Source organism: Macrobrachium rosenbergii, chromosome 19 (assembly GCF_040412425.1).
Source record: "Macrobrachium rosenbergii isolate ZJJX-2024 chromosome 19, ASM4041242v1, whole genome shotgun sequence".
In the NCBI taxonomy this organism is placed as follows: domain Eukaryota; kingdom Metazoa; phylum Arthropoda; class Malacostraca; order Decapoda; family Palaemonidae; genus Macrobrachium; species Macrobrachium rosenbergii.
Window position 1 is genome coordinate 36,094,791 of NC_089759.1, and position 21,866 is coordinate 36,116,656.

Genomic DNA, 21,866 nt, shown 5'->3' on the forward strand with positions numbered 1-21,866 from the left:
CCAACCCACACCGGCACCACTTTTTTATGTTTCAGTGGTATGAAAATAGGCCTAACCATAAATTGCTGATCAAGTTAAGCCTCTCACAGTCTCCGGGTTAAGGGATGACTTTGCAGTAATTTTTCAAGGGGTGCTACCCCACCTATTGGTCCTGGCACTGCCTGAGACATTATGTAGGCTAAAAGCACTTTTCCTCTCAAACCGTTACGAAGTTGCACCATCTTTTCTGTGGCCTTTATCTATTCATCATGTCTTTAGAATTTTCCATGGCAGGGTTACGTGCTTGCGAGCTTGTCATCATCGTATATAATTCGTTTTGAATTGTATTTGGATGTTCAGATATACCAGGTATGGAAGTTTTGTCATTGCTATTGACAATTCCGAGTGTCCTAGCTGTTATTGCTGTCATTATTGGTAATTGTACACATTCTGGAACAATCCATTGACTTGCTGATCAACCTGCACATAAATATAAAAAAAACACTTGGTGGTGGTAATTTGTATAAGGAATAAGCACGGTAGCACCATAATTATACACAGGATTAGGGGCCGATAAGTTATTTGATAAGTCTCGGCAGACACTTCGTTTGACATTATGGGAGAACGAATGACTATTAGGAGTTAAATCTCCACCCTTGGTAACCTGTTACGTGTATTTCGAAGGCACGGTACAAGGAATGAAAGAGGTTGCAGCTAGGGGCCGAAGGGACGCTGCAAAGAATCTTAAGCAATGCCTACAGTGCACCGCATGAGTTGCACTGATGACACTACCCTCCTACGGGGCAGAATAGGTTTAGGCTCACGAAGAATGCAATGTGCAAAAACTTGTTGACAGTTAAAAAAAAAAAAGCAGGCCTTTGGAAATAACCTGCTTTATGGCTATGGATATCCAAGGCAGCACTAAAAGCAGCATAAATTTTCTTTCACGTGAAAAACATTGTCCATCGGAGGATTGTGGAAATGTTTACTTTGAACGCCACTCAGGCTGATAAAACATACAATTGACTTCCCCTGAATAAGAATAAAAATGATTTATCCCTTCCGTAAGTGAGTGATTATTTCTAGCATTTATGTAATTTTTTTTTTTTGTTTACAACCAAATATTTTTTACATGTCAGTTCGAATGTTGATGCGTTTTACCTTAAATTTTCCGTAAAATAGACTTATTTATATGACTGATAAACAAGTAGATTGATAAACGAAAAATCAGAAAATCTGTTGACATTCGGTTTTAAGGCTTCTTCAAAAGGGCCATGAAATTAACTCTTGAGCAGCTCTTCTAAGGAGCAGTGGAGTTGGGGATTGTTAGATAACATTTTTCAAGTGGATTACGATTTGCATTTTGCAGATGTACAGCATTGTTTAACTTCTCGAGAAAGAAGCTTCTTTAAATGTCAAAAAATATATATATATTTTGAGCTTAGTGGAAAGAACCCACCTCAGAAATTTCAGGGCAAGGGTTCCTGCCCTTTCTTCCTGAACTAGGGAAGAGTTTCGGCTTCATGATGAGGGACAACGTAATCACCAGGTTACTTTTGAGCGCCGTCGGTGAAATTTGGAAATCTATATTTGCTAAATTTTCCCCCAGAATATTATTTGTCTCGTTTTCGATTGTGTGTCTTGGAAAAAGTCGGACTTGTGAGTTAAAATATAATCTCCTGCGTCCATCTCTTTCAGTTTGTTTGACAATTGCTTCCGGCTGTTTTCCCGAGGGTTGTCAAAAATAAGGTGGCGCAGTAAAAGGCAAAGAGAGAGAGAGAGAGAGAAGAGAGAGAGAGAGAGAGAGAGAGAGAGAGAGAGAGAGAGCCCTAAACGCCACCCTAGTTGTATGTCTCTTGCTCACTTGTGGCTGCCACTCTTGTGTGTATGTGTTCTCTCTCTCTCTCTCTCTCTCTCTCTCTCTCTCTCTCTCTCTATTTATTTCTTTCTCTCTCACCCTCTCTCTGTTTCTCTATTTATTTCTTTCTCGATTGACCGACCTGTTCCCCAGCCCTGCCTCTTGGCTGCCCTGTGACCATATCCCTCTTGCTGGCCTCATGGCCCTGTCAACGTCATACCCCCCCGTCTCTTCCACGCCATCTCTCTCATTCCCTTTCGGATGCCCTCCCCCTCCCCCATCATCCATTCCCTCTACCCTTCAGGGTCTCTCTCATCCTTCTTCCAACCAGACTGCCTCATCTCTTACCTACCCTTCGCTAACTCTGCTGGTTGGCAGCTGAAGCTTATTTCTGTTTTGATCAGCATTCTCTCTCTCTCTCTCTCTCTCTCTCTCTCTCTCTCTCTCTCTCTCTCTCTCTCTCTGTGTGTGTGTGTGTGCTGTTATTTCACTTTCGCAGCCAAAAATGATGTATTTAGTACGAGTGCATCCTTGCCTCTCGTGAGTATTCGTGTATTCGTACGCATGAGCGCACGCTCGCTGGATGCTTTTCGGGATGAAAGGGGGTGTCTAATAAACTAGCCTCTTCAACGAAGCAAAATAATCTCTCTCTCTCTCTCTCTCTCTCTCTCTCTCTCTCTCTCTCTCTCTCTCTCTCTCTCTCTCTCGTGAGTTTATGATGTCTATTAGATGAATGTAGTATTCCCAGCCCAGTTGTAGTTGCAGAAGTACACAATTAATTCTGTGGATCCATTAAAAACGATTCTATGTTTCCTCGAGTTATTTGTCCATGCGCGAATAATGTTAAAAATTCGCCATTTTTGTTTGAAATTAGGGTTATTTTGCGCAGCAGTTAATGAATCAAATATTGTTGGAAATCATCGTAAAGTTGGGTAGTGCAGATCGGGTGAATGGCTTTAAAAAACTAATAATATGAGAAGTGAAACTAAAAATCACACCTAACTAAGTGCACTGTATAATCTTAGTCGTGTTTGCAGAAAAGTGAATGCCAGATCCGTCCGTTAACGTGTCACACTAGTATATTTTGATTAGGAGACATAATTAAGAAGTCTTGCCTTAGGATAACTCGAGAATGCTCTCAAACATGTCTGGTGAAGGGGTGTGGGGCCGGGAAGGAAGTGTAAAGTTGGAAAGGCTGTGGGAAGAAGCCATATCTACAGTCATTCAGCTGTCCTGTTTACGTTATGCATCATTGCGAACGGACTTCTTACAATATCATCAGCTCGTGAGTCAGTTTAGATTCATGTGGACGGCCTTGCATCGAATAGGGGCTGTCACGGATCAGAGAACTCGGGAAGTAGATGTTTTCCTCTTTTGTATGTATCGAAGCTCATTTTTGTGTGTTGTTTTTTTTTTAAATAATGGGATGAATTTGTTCTTGTGTCTTTTATCCCCGTAATGTTAATTTTATGAAGTAGGGTTCAGTGGTGAAACCCTTGTGATAATTATTGTTCATTCAACATTAATACTATCCAAGGAACAGCCTTGTGTTCGCTGGTGAGCGTCACAACTTCCATCTCGTTGGTGTATTGGGGTGGAAATCTAAGTATGATATCCGAGTATTTGTTAGGTGTTAGGTGGTGGGCAAGATGGGAGTTGTTATGGTGGGGCCACAGGGAAATTGAGAAGTGAGGGGGAGGAGGAGGACTTTGGTTCAACTCATGACCTTGGACCAGTTTTCGTGAGGCTCTGATCAGGCATTGCTATGGGTAGGGTGGTGGTTGATGTGCATGGGTGTGGAGAAAGATGGAACCTATTTACGTCTCTTTTGGTCGAAGTTCCCGGCGGTCCACACCAGGCCCCTTGATCCACTACGTTCTCTCTGGACCACGTCAGCCAGGACCTTGTGGTTCCTGGCTGTGCTTGATGAAGGCGTGTTACGTAACGAGCAACGCATCAGAAGACTGGTCTGAGGATGTGGATCTTGAGTCCTCAGTCCTCTCTTGAAAAAATGTGGGTGGGGTACGTGGGCGTGGAGAGAATGATTATCCTTTGGGTATGCTTGGAGACTGGGTCTAAATGGCAATACGCGTTAACAAGGAGGAAACCTTAGAAATCGGACGAGACAGAGGATACATGAAAGAATAAACAAGAACACAGTGAGCATGTGGAACAATTTTAGTACCTTTTGCTTTAGTCTGTTCTTTATTCTATCTTTGATCTCCTGCCGTTTCCAGAGAACATGGCACACGAGATGTTTGAGTAGGTGCTCATACGGAAATACCACTGTGGCACAGGGCTCTGTCGCGTCGGTATATGCCAGGTTGTATGACGGTTTACAGGAGTCATTCTTCCCATGTTCATCCAAATGACTGGGAAGTGGACGTTTCTTGCCGTAATTGGAACAACGCCAGTCTTTTTCCACAACACAGTGCCTCATGTAAAATACCACGTTTTGTGCTCTCGTAGGAACAAACAACAATTTTCAAAGCAAATTGCGTTTTCCTGAATGTACATTATTCTACCTCTAAACATCCTCGCATATGTCCTTGTCGCCGAAGGAAAAATTGAGGGTCTGCAGACAGGTGAATGGACCTTATACTACCACTCACCTACAGTACCTGCCGCCACTTAAGTGCCCAGTTAACAGGCACCCACGACCGAGCCAATCGTTGCTGTATATTCCATAGGAACGACAGAAAATGGCTACATTTGTTATATTTAATATGCTTTCTTATGGATTCTTAATGTTTTTCATCTTGGCTTTTTTTCTATTTTTATATTTTGTTTTTAGCATAATTGCACCGACCAGTCCATGAATTCCCTTAGAATCATTGCTTGCATCACCATCAGTCATGCTCTTGATGACATTTGATACCCGTGTTCGGACCTTATGGCCTAAATTCTTTCATTCATCGTATAGGAATATGTAGTTGAAAGGGACGGAATCTGGCCGAGTGATATTCTTTTTATTTCGTTCTACTAAACAAAATATATTCTTTATTTCGTTTTACTTTCCGTAGGGGAGTAGTGCTGTCAGTGCACCACACTTGGGGCACTGTAGGCATTACTTGAGGGTCTTTGCCGCAACCCCTTTCATTCCTTTTATCGTACCTCCGTTCATGTTCTCTTGCTCCCATCCCTAACAGTTGTTTCATAGTGCAACTGCTGGGTTTTCTAACTGTTACACCCGTCAGTCCTTACTGTCAATTTCCTTTCAGCGCCGAATGACATCATAGGTCCCAACGCTTGACCTTTAGCCTAGATTCCATGTTCTATTCTATTTCGTTTTACTGAGGTTTGTCTATTAATGTTTCTGTTAATGTCTGGTGGTACTGTATTTGGGAGGTTGTGACATTGTGACACGTAGGTTTTGGAGCGAAAACTGGAAAGGAAGAATGTATCCCTCATTTGTGTTAAAGCCTTTGAGAGGGGAAGTTGGCGACAGCTTTCCTTGCGGAAAAAGATCTCCAACTAGTACATAGTCAAGTCAATATTTGAACAGCACTCGAAAGCATTTAAAATTGGACAACGATGACAGTTCGTAAATAGTTCAGGAAGTAAGGATTTATTAATAAAATTATAAATAAAACACCCAAAGGTCAATAGAATTCATTTCAAGTGTGCTATTCCAACCAGCCTCATCTATACTGTAGCAATAATGATCAGTGTTCATTTTGTTTTGTTTCCTGTTCTTTAACATACATTCCGTCCTCATTTCCGTCTGCTCTCTCTCTCTCTCTCTCTCTCTCTCTCTCTCTCTCTCTCTCTCTCTCTCTCTCTCTCTCTCTCTCTCTCTCTAAATATCAGAGGGGTTGATGAACAGAGCACTTCTTGTTTGGTCGGGACTGACTGCCTTCTTGCAACGCTTCCATGTGGTGTGATAAAAGAAGCCTTCTGAAATGGACGTCTGCTTCTGACGTGACCAATGCTGTTTGCGCTTGATGAAGTGCCTATGACCTTATTCTCTCCACGGCTCGGGTGTTTGTGTAGGCAGCATTCAGTTTGTTTGCTTTGTAAATGCTGGTGGCATTTACTTGGTTCTCAACAGCGGCCATTTTCAGTGCAGGTATTTATCGATGTATTTCATTACTCGTTGTCACTTTTGGCGGATCTTTCCTAAATAGTGACCCCCAAGGGTTTATTTCATTACTCGTTGTCACTTTTGGCGGATCTTTCCTAAATAGTGACCCCCAAGGGTTTTCGGGGGTCGTTATTTTGGACTGATATTTCTTGGGGGTCGTTATCTTTATGATGTTAACGGTATTTTGTTTATGTTTTTATGGTAATCCCCAACGGGCTTGTACTAAACACGCCGCAAAGGTGGATACATACCGGGTTAAAACACCTGGGGGCCACTATCTAGGAAAGATTCCTTTTGTTAAATGTGCGAATGTCATTTACACTTATCATTGTTGACTGCATATTGCTTGTTTTATTATACCTGATGTTCAGTAATTCAGCATATTGAACGTCTAGCCATGTAGATGAAGCGTCAGAAAGCTGTGTGCATAGTACTCATATTCAATTAAATTTTCATTCACTTTTTCTCTTCGCTACTAGTAACATTCTCCTGCACTCAATATCCGTGACCTTTTCATGCACTTCAGTTAGTCATAGCATTAACACACTCTTGAATGATATATTTAGGCTTGGACATCCAGTATTTCAAAGTTTATGTAGGCTTTGGTAGAAATATAATATATTGGTGTTGAATGGTTGTGATTTCAAATAATTGTTTATCTGATGTAAAAATAAGTAATATTCTTTACGAAAAAATAAAAGTAAACTGTGTAAAATTCGTTGGGACATTTTATAACATACTTTTTTTCTTTTATTATTATTATTATTATTATTATTATTATTATTATTATTATTATTATTATTATTATTATTATTATTTAAACTGCAATGTTGGAAAAGGAAAATTCTGCAAGGTCAAGGTCTCAGCAGAGAAAAAATCTAGTCAAAAAAAAGCAATGCTGAGGTAAAGAATAAACTATTGAAAGAAAAATCAGCAAGATAAATTTAATAAATTATGAAGTGAAACTCCCGCGAGTTAGGCCAAAAAGGGGGAAAAAAAAATCGCCCTAATTTTGAACTAGGGAACCTCCGGCGTTTCAGCAACATGAAAGGGAGACCATTCGAGGATTGGTGAAATCACGCTAAAAACATCTAGAAGGCTGTTTCGCCACAATATTAAAAACAGCTAAATAAAGAAAACGAAAGCCACAGGTCTTCAGTTAAGAGATGAAATCGATGCAGATAGCGTGGCATCATCTGCATTAGCAACAAACTTGTTTTCAATGCCAAACCACTTACCGGGCGTAATATAAATAGTAGTGGACTAAGAACGCTACCTTGAGGAACACCAGAGGTTGCGTTCATCCAGTCGGTGTATTGCTTATCGAAAACTACTTTGCGATATGTTGGTTAGGAATAAGTAATGATACTAGAAACTTGCATCTGGTTGTATTTAAAAACAAGGGTCTCATGGATAACACTGATGAAAGCAACATTATAGGTTAGACCAGACGTATGAACTTTATAATTAGAATCCAGAGATTTCTGTCGTTGATTGAAATAGAAGATTGCATCAGATACCAAGGCTTTTGCGAGAGCAGATCGACAGGGTAAAGGCTATCAATCCCTAATTTTGCTAATACAGTTTCATTAGGAGTTCTCCTAAATGAACAGAAAGAATCTCTTCCAGCTATTTTACGAAAAATAACAGAAAACTTAGAAGCTTAGCAATCAGTAGTCTTCACAAAAGAAAAGGAAAATTACTATATAGGTGTACACCACCTCAACCATCAAGGTCAAATAAAAGTCTTTTGATTTCACGAGATGGAGTTGGACAGTGAGTGACAAGCCGTCAGGATAGCCGACGCTGATATGACAGTACCACCAGTTATGGCCCAAAGTTTGATCAAAGTGGGTTTCTTTTATGTTAATATCGAAATTATTTTCAGGTGAAGTAACAGAGTAATTGTGTATTATAAAGATATAGCAATTGCACATTCAAAACTTCATACACTAATTTGTGAATGATTTGGGAAAGATTTCTGAAACCAGCATATTTTATTATAGTGCCATCTGGACACGCGAAGTAATTGTTATGCAGAAATAGGCTTCTATGCAGAAACAGGACTGTCATGTAGAGTTAATGTTTTATTTTCCGTATCATGTCAAAAGCAAGTTTTAAGAAGTGTTTAAAAATCACTTACGACCGACAATTGTCCTTCCTTTTCTGTCCTCTGGGCATTGAGGGACCTTTGCGCAGTTCTGTCACTTGACCCTGTGTGAATAACCTTGACCTACTCGGCATGGTCATTTGTACTTTTACATGAAATTAGCAGGATATCAGTATGAAAATAATAAGTCTATAGTTAACGAATCGTGGACGAAACTTCTGTGATTTGCAGGTTGCATTGTTGGTGCTTTTTAATGAACCAGCAACTTCTTAAAAATGAGTTCGATGGCAATAGGAAATTGTCAAGGGATGAAATTTCTTACAGGTCTTAAACCAAATGTTTGAATAAAAATGTACAATTTTAAGAGGATCCTTTTTTTTTTTTTACTAGGTCGCTGGACATTTCTCTCTCTCTCTCTCTCTCTCTCTCTCTCTCTCTCTCTCTCTCTCTCTCTCTCTCTCTCTCTCTCTCTCTCTTTTCGTATAGTTTGAATTTATTTATTGTCAAGACATTAGTTTTAACTGACTATATAGTTTGCTTCCCCTGTTATACCATTATTTTTCTCTCGCCCCTCCTGTGTTATTATATACTTGATATTATATGCTTGACTTTTGTGTTCTCTTCTCTCTCTCTCTCTCTCTCTCTCTCTCTCTCTCTCTCTCTCTCTCTCTCTTTTGAAGTTTTTATTTATTGTCAAGACATTAGTTTTAACTGACTATATAGTTTGCTTCCCCTATTATACCATTATTTTTCTCTCGCCCCTCCTGTGTTATTATATACTTGATATTATATGCTTGACTTTTGTGTTGTTATCGCCTGGGAGCGATGAAAAGATATCTAGATTTTTATTTTTGGTCGCCTTAGATTTTTCTTTTCTTCATTATGAAGCCGTGACGACAGTGGTGTTTTTGAGAAGAACGATGCCTGCGGTTTTGTTTGTTTGCCAAAGGGAATAGCTCTTACCCTCTTCCGGGCGATGGAGTCGATTGTGTGTGTGTGTGTGTGTGTGTGTGTGTGTGTGTGTGTGTGTGTGTGTGTGTGTGTGTGTGTGCGTGTGCTCGCGCCAGTTTTGGCAAACTTATAAAACACAGGGTAAGAGGGTTCATACTAATGCTTGTATGATGTTGAAGGTTTTTCCGAAATGACTTTCTCATTTTTCGCTGAGTCGGGTATCGGTGGATTTATTTTCATGTTCATTCTTCGTGCGATGTTATGGTGAATTGTGTTTTGAGAAGTGTTTTGTCCATGTACAGTCTAGAAGGTGATTGCGCTCTTCCAAATTTTGAGAATAGATTTGCATGGAACCTGAGGATGCAAACTCTTGGTTGGAAGTAGAAACGGAGCTTGGGAGACCAGAAGAATCAAGATGGTGGTCTTCATTTAACAAAGATAGCTAGCAATAGTGTTCATTTAACTATCACCTTTTTCAAATGTAATTTGAACCTCTTTGATGGAATCTCGCAGATTTTACATTGTGTTACATTTGTGGCTAATTTTACCAGAGCGGCAGGTGTGTGTTTAGTATACAATATAATATTTAATGCTATACTTGTCAGTTACGTTTTCTCGTTGACTTACGATTATTTCTGAATTTTTCAGTAGTCCTGCTCGCTCTCTCGGCCACCGGAGGATTCCTAGGTGTTCCTTGAGGACTTCAGTGTTCAAGGTAAGGAAACCTTTGCTTCTTTTTCCTCATGAGCTCATTTTGCCAATTGATTTTATTTTTCTGTGAAAGAAAACTATTGAGATGAAGCACTAGTGACACTCCTGATGCCCTGTAAGTCCAAGTTCATCCCCGATAGGAAGCGTGGGGGGGTAAGGAGGGGTGGGAAGGTGGGAACATGTAATGATAAAAGAAAACAACAGGTATTAGAGTCTAATCCATAGTTTTCGAGGTCGTTGAGATGAATAGTGACGCTCCTGATGCCATTTAAGTCCAAGTTCAGCCCCTGAAGGGAATGGGGCGTGAGTACAGTAGGGGTGGGAAGGTGGTGACGTAAAGATAATCCCCCAAAATTTTGTGAAAGCAGCAGGTATAATGGGGCAGAGGCATCAAGATAAAGCAAGCAGTGCTAAGTGAGGGCGCATGTTCATCGCTGTTGTCGGGTTGGAAAAAGATGAAGTAGAACCCGCAGTGATGGTTCTCAATAGTTCCTCATTGGACGGGTTGGTATCTTTCTCGGCTAGCAATTCTGCTGGCCCCGCATTCGAGTCTCCGGCCGGCCAATGAAGAATTAGAGAAATTCATTTCTCGTTATAATGTGGTTCGGATTCCACAAGAAGCTGTAGGTCCCGTTGCCAGGTAACCAATTGGTTCTTAGCCACGAAAAATAAATCTAATCCTTCGGGCCAGCCCTAGAAGAGCTGCTAATCAGCTCAGTGGTCTGGTTAAACTGAGGTATACTTTTTCGTGGCTCTCAATTCATTGACACAAGACCCATTGTCTTTAGCTCTTATGCGCCGCCATATCGGTTAGCGAGGACAAGCCTTCTTAAGATGCCGTTCATTCGTTGGGAGAGGCAAGTCAAAATAAAGATAGTATTAGCGGTGGCAGTCAGAATGAATGCCTATGTTTTTGTAACGGAAAAGAGAAAGTCAATTTTGCAGTAATTCTTGTTGAAGATGTCACTTGGTGAACCTTGCTTCAAAATATGAGTACTGTATTCTCATAATCTTTCAAGGGCGTTGGTGTTACGATTTGAGGTGCTCGCCATATGACGTCCCCATTCAGTAGTAGTGGCTAAAAGTATTATATTCGAACCGTCGGTAGGATTGCTGACACTTGCAACTCGGATCTTCATTGTATATATATTACTTGGATTATAAGACTAAGAATAGGAGAGAAAACGCTCGTAACTTGAATTATGTTACATGGATGATGCCTAGCTTACACATTCTAACAGAGAGAGAGAGAGAGAGAGAGAGAGAGAGAGAGAGAGAGAGAGAGAGAGAGAGAGAGAATCAGCGGAAACAGCAGCAGCATCTGTTGGTCCCACTGTACTTAAGATTTGGAGTACTTATGTCCAGACATGTTTTGTTACTCTCATTAATGTTCGTGTAAATAGGGATTCGTCTGGATAAGTTTGTTTCTTTTATTTTTGTGATACGAGTTGTTGATGTTCTGTGTTTATCGCGAGACTCAGGAAGGAAACACACTAGACAGGAAAAAGGAAAACCTTACGTACAAATTCCTTTGAATGATGATGGTGATACGGTGGGCTCCTCATGAGGTTAATGGTCTGGGCGTTGTTTTTGCCGCCACTTAATTGTCAGAATTAAGCCAACTATAGATATATATTTCATGAAGTGTTCCTTTCATATGCTATTGATTTGACAGGTTTGATAAAAACCCGAAAGGTATAAAATAAAATATAAGTTAAATGAAACGGTTCTGTGAATGAAAGTAAGGCTGGTAAGCTCTTGCAAAATCAAAGAATCTCGTGACCAAAGCGCACATCCGTAGCTATACAGACTAACTGTCTGTATAGCTACGGATGTGACTGAAAACATTCTTTTATTTTGTGAGAGCATGTCAGGCTTACTTTCATTCACAGAACCGTTTCGTTAACTTATATTTTATTTGATACCTTTCGTATCTTCAGCATTACTATCAAACTTAATCTTTTCGGGTTTTTACCCTTTCACTTCTCCCGTGTTTAAACTTCTGGTTGTAACTCATATTTCCCATAAGGCAATCTGTTTGATCTTTTATTTCAGTTCAATCAAGACTCCATTCATAACTGATTTTCAGAAGTAATCTTACTGATATTGTGTAACCATGAAAGGAACATGAATGAAGAATGAATTGTGAAGGAGATAACACAGCATTACTCTATATTACAAAAATGTTTACCAACAATATGGAACTGTAGTTGCCTGATTAAAATGAAGAAATAAAAATATTGACAAAGAGAGCAGATTAAACAAAGGGGGTAAAAGATAGATACAACAGAAATGAGCAGGTAACAACTAAAAGGGTGAACTTTAATCCAAAAGGTCTTACCTAGGATATACGCACAAAAACACAAAAAAGTGAAGAGGGAGAATTTATATTACATTGTTGATACGTCTCACAAGAACACATCATTCGAGGGCTATTTGATCACACAGGCTAACCAACGAATGGAAATATAAATCAGCAGTGGTCCAGTAACCAAACCCAATATTTGTATTTACAGAACTCCATAACTCGCTTCAGCTGTCGACACACAAGTTCCTCACATCTGCCCCCTCTTTCACAACTGTGTATAGTAGCGGAGGCACTTTCTCTGCAAGCTGTGTATATCAGTTCTTTCCGTCACTGATTATATTCCATAAATATGATCGGTGGAAGTTTGGTGACTAAGTCGTGTATATGCTCTTCGCTTATGTTACAAATATTTATTTTATCGCTTTGAAATTTAATCCCACTGTTTAGAATCTTGGCGCATCACTATAATCAGTATATTGAGCACTCTCAAGTGAATTAACTTAAAGCCCCTTACTCTTTCACTGTTCTTTAATTTAGAATCTTTTTACAGTATTTCAGAATTTTCAGATGTTTGGGGATTAACAAGCAGTGAAATGGCATTCTTATGTGGCACCATTAATTTGGATCTTATATAAGCACGCATGACTCTTCCGACTGTTTGGCTCGTTTATTGGCGACGAATTAGCAGAAAGAATCGTATACGTGAATAGAACTATATCAGAGGGGTTTAATTAACATGAATAGTCATAAATGCAAAGGGTCTTGGGTGATATTGATTAGAATCACATCCTTTCACAGTTCTCAGAATTCTTTGTTTACGACAAGATTCTCTCCTGAAGTTGTACTAGTGACGATACAGATCAGTCTTAAGTGCTAAGTTTATAACCTTTTCCTGTTTATGACGTTTTTGTCCTTTGTGCATTACATGGCTTTTTTACACTCACAAATATCTATAACACTTAGCTCATTGTTCTAACACATATTAAGCCGCAAATAATCCATATTATCGAATTTACTTTGGGAAGAATTTACACCCACCCAGTGGGAATTACACTTGATAAGTCTGTCTGCCATCCCATAAACATAGGTTCGACCCTGTCGTTTTCGTTTGATACAGTTGACTTGTAAATTATGCCATCAAGAGAAATACAAGTTGGTTTCGAATTCAAGTTCTGTGCATAGAATGATAATCAACCAGTCTCCACCATGATGGTAGAATCACTACCCATCATGATAGCTAAGTGCCGAGTTTGTAACGCATGGCTTTTATGTGAGAGTGTATCATTGTGAAGTTGATTTCGATTCTAAATATGGAACCCGAATTCAGTAAAAATGTGTACAGCGAAGTCCAAATCAACTTAAATTCCACTTGATACCTTGGTGGATAAGTTAACTGCCTACCTAAGTCTCGAACCCAAAAGGCATAGGTTCGAATCCTGGTCGGGTAGATGCACTTACATACAATCCTTTTTGGGCGTTTATTACCAACGCAAAGTGAATCCGATGTTAAGGAATAATTGTGGCTCAATATTTGAGACAATTAAAAAATAATCATGAATTATTTTGTATGTATGTATGAATGTATGTAAGCCATTAGCCCAGATGAGCTATCAAGTAGCATTTTCCTCTGGTTATTTAGGACATGTCCAAGCCATCTATAAACTTTGCCCTCATGGGTTTCATGGTAAATTTACGATTCATGTTTGTATAGCAAGACAGATAGTACTAGACTAATGTATGATCTATTTCCGTGCGCAGTTTCAGCCTATTTGATTTCCAAATCATATTCAGCAAGTCCATTGTTCGATTGCCTTCTCAAGTTTTTCACAAAATTCCATCTTTAGAAAACCCGTACCGGATACAATTGTTCCTAAATGTATGAAGGACTCGACCTCATTAAGCATTTCTCAAGCAAGTGTTTTATCATCCCTTTTTGAAATTTTAACCCCATTATCTGTGTATTCTGTGTACTCTCTTTAACTGTGTTCTATTGTTACTTTGATCCAAACGATCTTCTCCATCATCAACCACTATTTTTCACTGTAAAATCCATGAGAAGTGCAAACAAGAAGGTGACATGGCGTTCCCCAGAGGCACCCCACTATTCATTGCTGTGCAAATTCACAAGAGGAGACTTCATCAACATTAGCCTGTTATATATTTAACGGGAACACAGGAGTGACATAAGACCTTCCATGAGGTTGGTCGTGGTCTGTGGACTGTCAAATGCCTTCTTATAATCAACAAAGCCATCAGAGGGATTTCATTATCCCATACACTGCTGCCCAATCTGCGTCAGCAGAAGTTTTTCGCGTGTGTCAGTCTCCCTTATTTTTTAAACCAACTTGTTCATCTCTAAGCGTTTTATTAGTTTCTTTCTCCAATTATTTTAGGATGAGCATGCTAAATATTTTCATCACGACCGATGCAAGAGCAAAGCTCTACAATATATATATATATATATATATATATATATATATATATATATATATATATATATATATATATATATATATATATATATATATATACATACATACATACATACATACATACATACATACATACATACATATATATAATGTGTGTGGGGGGAGAGAGAGAGAGAGAGCTTTGAATCCTGTTCTGGGTAAGTGCAATTATATGTAACTGATTCCCTTTGTTTGTAAGGTATCACCATTGTACAGGGAATTCGATAGTAATGGATTAGTTTCCCTATTTCCTTAGTTAGAAAATAAGATATTAACTTTACAAACACAGTGAGAATCAAAGGCTCTTCTAGGGAGAAATCCTCGAAACTCAGCACAGCAGGTAGATTCTTATTACTGGCTGGTATCCTGATATTTGTCACCAGTGGCGATATTGAAATTACTCTCCTACAGCTAATTAACTGAGGCAGAATAACCCTTGATTGTCGAATTCTCTGTACCACGGGAGTAACTTATACGGGAATGAGGTACGTATGATTAGCGCACGTATTAATTACACCTATTCAGACCAGGGTTTGGTATAGTGGGGTGACCACGCACGCCAGGGGAATAGGCACAGAAATAAGAAAGAATTGGTGTGGAACATTCTGACTTCTTCTGGTGACTGAGCCACAATACTGGGCAGATATTATTAAAGTATTGTTTGCATGATAAATAGCTCAGGTTGCATTTAAGTATGAAGTGAGCACACTTTTGCCAGCAAGAACATTGTGCAAAACTAAACAGGATATCCATTATGAGACAAGCTGTCTTCATTCTCCTCGGCCTTCAGTTTAGAAGTCAATAAAATACTTGGCTGCTGTGTTGGATCTTGCATGTTGTGTATATATGTATATATATGTATATGTATATGTATATATATATATATATATATATATATATATATATATATATATATATATATATATATATATATATATATATATATATATATATATATATATATATATATATATATATATATATATATATAACTCAGTCGTTACCTGCGGAATTTTCGAGAGGAATTTTGTTCGTGCATGAGTCGATTTGATGCGTGAACCTGGTTAACAGTCACGGAAACATTTCGAGGGTTGATGCAATCATCAGGAGTCGGAACTTGATCTCTGAGGCGTTAAAATGGAAGGCTGCTCCCTCTGCACCTCCAACACTCACTCTGATACGAGAACGAGATGCATCAAGTGGAAACCACTTTTTGTAGAAGCGCAGCACTCCTTCGTCGACGTTTCCCTCTACTTCCAAGTACAAGGATACAAGAACATACCGGAATGTTTTAAAGGCTCGCATAACAACATGGTATTCGATAATGCTGAGGGTAAGAGCACCATGCCCGTCGTCAGTGACTTGAAACTCATGAAGTATGTGTAGGGAGTATCCCAGCCTCCCACAGAAGAAAACAGCTTGATAATTTCAGCAGGCATTGAGCGCTGGTTGTTTTTGTTAGCGGCCGTTGTTGTGGTCACACAAGTTTAGCAGAGGAAAAAAAATCTAGTTTGTGTAGTCGTTCAAGCTGCTGACCGTTTCCCAGAAAAGAGATATTTATCCGAGTCACGAACGCCGTAGAAATCACTTATCCGGGAATGTTACCTGACGAACATATTTTAGAAATCTACGCAGCATTATGAGAGATTTATTTCCCTTGCGTCCGCGGTTCGCCTCCACCTTTTAACCTTGAATTCATCCATTCTCATTCCTTTTGGTTCTACCCCATTCTTCTCGGTAACCCCCATCTTGCTTGGCTCTCTCTCTCTCTCTCTCTCTCTCTCTCTCTCTCTCTCTCTGTTTGTGTGTGTAGCAAAATTGTTTTCCTTAATTTCAACAGGCCTGGAAGCTATGAAGCGCCTTGTTTTTGTAGATAAAACTGGATATTCAGTAATCGAGAGACTACTCGCCACATTGTTCCTGTAAAGTTCCAAGTTCGTATTTTTTCTCGCTCGCTTCCTGTTCGTTTCTCCCCCGTCGTTATTTTGAAGGAAAAAGTTCCGAATTCCATAGGGAATAAGTAAATAATAATGCCAAATTTGGTCTTTTGCTATCTTTAGGCCCATGGGCTCTCTGATTCTTACATTTTTGCAAAATCCTGCGATAGAGCGATGGCCAAACTCTCTCTCTCTCTCTCTCTCTCTCTCTCTCTCTCTCTCTCTCTCTCTCTCTCTCCAAGTCTAAGTAAAGTTTCTTCTCACCACTTCCTTCCCCCCTCCCGCCCCCTTCTATGCTTATTAACTCGGCCAGCGAAGTTAGACGGGAGATATGTATTCACCCGTGTCTATTTGGTTGTTCATGTGTGTGTCTCTTTGTCCACGAGATTATATAAACAAAGCCATTGGTGGATTTCAGTGAAAGCATGTTGAGGAGTTGGCAACTGGCTAAGGAAGAATTCATTCTATTTTGATATGGATCCGATCCAATCCAATCCTAAGATCTTTTTGAGTTTTCTTTTAGGCGGTGAGTGTTGGTGAATAGTATCTCCTACAGGCTAGCATCTGTAGAACTTTGTGGAGGGATGGGAAGTTTTTTCCACGGAAACGTGACTTGCCTTTTAAGAACAAACCGGGTTATGCGTATAGTATTTTTTTTTTTTTTTTTTTTTTTTTTTTTTTTTTTTTTTTTGCAGTAATTGGAAATGTTGCAAATGATGTTGGTTTAACTGACGCAAAACTAATGAGGTAACAGGTAGTATAAAAAAGGTGCAGTGGTTATAAGTATCTTTTGTGTAAATTTGGTAATGATTATGAATTGAAGTCAAAATTAACGTTTTGTCTTTTAATCCAGTGTCGACTTCAGTGGTAAGGGTCAAAGTGAACAGACATTGTATCATTTACTAGTTGCTTGATTTACTGTTTAAAGATTTTCGGAGTGCTATTTGTTAGTGTATCTCTCTCTCGTAGAACTTCTCCTCTTGAAATTCAGGTAGTTGAACTTTAGGTCGGGTCGTCATTTTTCCTCATTTTAGTTTTCTGTGAAAGAAAACTATCGAGATGGCTTTGTCTGTCCGCCCTCAGATCTTAAAGACTACCGAGGCTTGAGGGCTGTAAATTGGTATGTTGATCATCCACCCCTCAATCATCAAACATAGCAAATTGCAGCCCTCTAGCCTCAGTAGTTTCTATTTTGTTTAGGGTTAAAGTTGGCCATGATTGTGCGTCTGCACTGCTGCAGGTGCCAACAACACAGGCCACCACCGGGCCGTGGCTGAGAGTTTCATACGGTCTTATACGCTGTACAGAAAACTCGACTACTCCGAAGAAACTTCGGCCCATTTTTTTACTTGGATGCGTATATCTAACAAACAGTAATGAATTGTAAGAGACACTGTGAGACTTATTTGTTGCCGTGGTTAGTTTAAGTCAGTCATATGTTGGCACGGGCTCTTGCTCCTAGAGTAAATAAAAAATAATTTTGTGACTCGAATTGAAGTATTAGGAATGAGATGAATTAGGTACAGTACACCTAGAGAGAGAGAGAGAGAGAGAGAGAGAGAGAGAGAGAGAGAGAGAGAAATAGCTTATGAAAGGGACGGGGTCTGATGTAGGCTCAAATTTTACTTGAACGGTGAGACACAAGGAAAATGACATATAACAGCTGATGGAATTCAAACCAGTTTGCTATGACTAATATTGACAAATTCCCAACAGTAGTTATTCCTACCACCTCCATTTAACGGGAAATAAATGCTCCAACGGTGGACAGTGAAAAACTTTTTAATGTGACAGAAAGTCAAGGAAGCATTTTTTTTCATAAACATTTATTGGTTTGATGTGGTGAAAAAAAAACGGAAGTATTATGCGTCTCTTACGACGTTGCAGAAAAGGTGAAAAATAACGGAAGACACCAACTCTCCTAAGCGGATGGCATTTTTTGAAGTAAATGCCACGTTAAAATTGACCTTGAGATTTCGTCATACTGGATAGTGTGCGGAAAATGGGCTGTGTATTCAGTTGCCGCTGGCAAGGATTTTTCACGTTGGTATTTTATTTGATTATTCGTAACAGTCGCAAGTAACATTTGCCTGTTTATATTTAGCAGTATACTGTATTTGCGTTTATATGTTATGATTGTAATTGCCTGGCATCTCTTTGTGCTATGCAATCCAGTCTTTTCACATCCTGCAGCATGGCAACAGTTATTGAAGGAGCAGAATGGTACTGTGAATGACGATCAGGGGATCCGCTGGCTTACGCAATTGCTATGTTGAATTCCCAGGGTTAATAAGACATTATGGAAATTGGCTTTGCAACCTTGCGGAGGTGCTGAGGCAAAAGACTACCAAAATGCTTCCAGCTGGTGGTGATCGTAGACCAGTCAATCCTAAGGATAGCTATGGTACTGTGGATGACACCAAGTAACGGTCCCGAAGGCTCTCTTCCTGTCAGGTTTTAGAACAAAATACCTTCGTAAAGTCCTCCATTTTAAGGGTGGAGTTAGAAGTTAATTCTTAACAGACGCAGGTGCAATTTTGTAGGATACGATTGTTGTCGTGAATAGGGTGTGGAGTGTCAGATGCGTTTTAGATGTTAGTGTAAGTTTTGATAGTGTAGAGAAGAATCGGCTTCGATTGGTGAAATCTTTTCAAGTATTTGTTACACGAAATAGATGAAGGCTGAGGGAATGTGAGCCGTTATAAAGTTCTTAAGGTAAATTACAACAAGGAAGATGACGCACTAATTGAGGACTGGATGCAGTGTGTTCCTTTTTTTTTTGGACAATGAAAGAAAAGTAGAATCCACCAGTGACATTCTGAAAAAAGTTCCCCCTCTGACCTCAGAAATATGAGGCGACTTTGTCCTCATTCTGCATGTCTGCTTTCGTAAGTGGCTTATGCATGGCCCTATGAAGTTTCTATCTTGTGTAGCTCAAAATTATGGCCAAGGTTAAATTCGCATTTGACCATTGACCTTTGTATAACCTTGACCTTACACTGCCCGTGAGGATCGTGAGATTATTATGAGCGACGTTTGGAAGTCACAAGCAGTTTCTCTTGAAAGGCACCATAATTGTAGCAGTGTGCAGGTGGCTCAGTACGACCGTGTGGACATACACAAACATTTAATTTATGATATATGTATATATGTATATGTATATATATATATATATAGATATATATATATATATATAGATATATATATATATAGATATATATATATATATAGATATATATATATATAGATATATATATATAGATATATATATATATAGATATATATATATGTATATATATATATATATATATATATATAGATATATATATATATATAGATATATATATATATAGATATATATATATATATATATATATATATATATATATATATATATATATATATATATATATATATATATATATATATATATATATATATATATATATATATATATATATATATACACACACAGTGTATATAAGCAACGCTTATAAACTAACAAAAGTTTTTATTTTAACACTCCAATTTCTCACATTGAAAACTGTATACACACACATACACATATACAGTATACATAAGTATATATGTATATAGTATGTATATATATACTGTGTATATATATGTATATATATATATAATTCATATAAATTTTCCATGTGAGAAATTGGAGTGGCAACCGCATAAAAACAAAAGGTTTTGTTGGTTTACGAGCCTTGCAGAAGACCGCTAACTCCTTAGTATTGGACATGCATGATAGTCTTTTTCCTCTCCACATCATTAGTGACAGTCAGAGACCGGAGTCATGACAGGGGAGAGAATCACTCAGAGGTTTTCTCCCCCCCATGATTTCATCGTTCAAAATAACAAATGGCATGGTTCCTTTCTTTGCTCCACCTCTCCTCCCCCCTCTCTTCCTCCACCTCTCCTCCCCCCTCTCTTCCTCCACCTCTCCTTCCCCTTCTCTTCCTCCACCTCTCCTTCCCCTTCTCTTCCTCCGCCTCTCCTCTGCTCCCTCTCCTGTCCCCCCTCCTCCCTTCCTCCCTCTCTTGCCCCCTGCCCCCTCCCCGTTGGCACGATTACGGCCATTTTTAGGTACCAGAGTTTAACTTCTAATTTTAGTTTATTACCTAATTTTCACTCTGAGTATTGATTTATTCCTGTCTTTTAAACCCTTTGGCTTTATGCGTTGAGTTTTTTTTTTTGACATTTGACAGGCACGAATTCATCGTTTTGGGGGTTCTGAATTGAGGTTATTTGCATAATTAGGTACGGTTTGTTTATTAACTTGATATATTGGTTGGCATTTATGTGAATGCATGCAAGAGTATATATATATATATATATATATATATATATATATATATATATATATATATATATATATATATATATATATATATATATATATAAATATAATGTAATATGTATATGTAACATAAATATATTGGATGTGTGTGTGCGTGTTTCAGCATAACTCTAAAACGCATTGAGCAATTTCAACCAAACTTGGTATAAATATGACTTACTGTCTGGAAAAGAACACATTGGGGTAAGACATCACTAGCACTAGAGGGGGTGGGGGTGGGAAGGGCCTCCCTGAAACAGGGCAGGTTCTGCCCTTAGACTTAGTTACTAAATAAACTGTACGCATTTATCATACCTCATTTCGGTATACATATGTTTTACTATCAGGAAAAGAATACTGTGGGGGTAAGACATCACTGGCACCAAAAGGGGTTGGGGGTAGGAAGGGGGTGACATGTAAAAATAACTGAAAATGACTGTTTTTAATGTCTAATCCACAGTTTTCTTGGTCACTGAGATGAATAGTGACACTCCCGACGCCCTTTAAGGCCAAGTTCAGCCCCAGTAGGAATGGTGGTGAGATAGGGTGAAATATAAAATGTCAAAAATGACAGTTATTAGTGTCTAATTTGTAGTTTTCAAGGTCGCCGAGGTGAATAATGACACTCCCGATGCCCTTTAAGTCCAAGTTCAGCCCTGATAGGAATGGGGGTGAGAAAGTGTGTAATATAAAATGTCATAAATGTTGAGCATTATAATTGAAGCAACTATCTTAACAGGAAGTGGAGAGAGAGAGAGAGAGAGTAGAGGGGGTGTTAGGGAGGAGGAAGAGGGAAAGAGTGAGGGAGAGTTGCAGAGAGAGAAAGAGAGAGAGTAGAGTGGGTTTTAGGGAGGAGAAAGAGGGAAAGAGTGAGGGAGAGTTGGTGAGAGAGAGAGAGGGAGTATATCGAGTGTCATTCAGAGTTTTCCCAGGCAGCGCTGGGTTGGTCAGCTACACACACACACACACACACACACACGTGCTCAGGATGCTCATCAGCTCTGTGTCAAACCCCACGACTTGCATTGTGTTATTCATTTCTATCCTGGGCTGATTATTGTGGTTCGTGGATGTTAATCCCCTTATTTTCTAAGAATCGTGTTCTCCTG

At 39.0% G+C, this 21,866-nt stretch overlaps 1 protein-coding gene across 4 annotated transcripts in view; it reads left to right on the plus strand.

The window, feature by feature from the left end:
• Nucleotides 1-21,866, plus strand: part of capt (adenylyl cyclase-associated protein 1) — a 190,066-nt gene that overhangs the window by 24,050 nt on the left and 144,150 nt on the right. For all 4 annotated transcript variants that reach the window (XM_067121596.1, XM_067121602.1, XM_067121598.1 and 1 more), the window contains exon 2: nt 9,631-9,697. The gene's annotated coding sequence lies outside the window, so the exon portion shown is untranslated. The remainder of the gene's footprint in view (nt 1-9,630; nt 9,698-21,866) is intronic.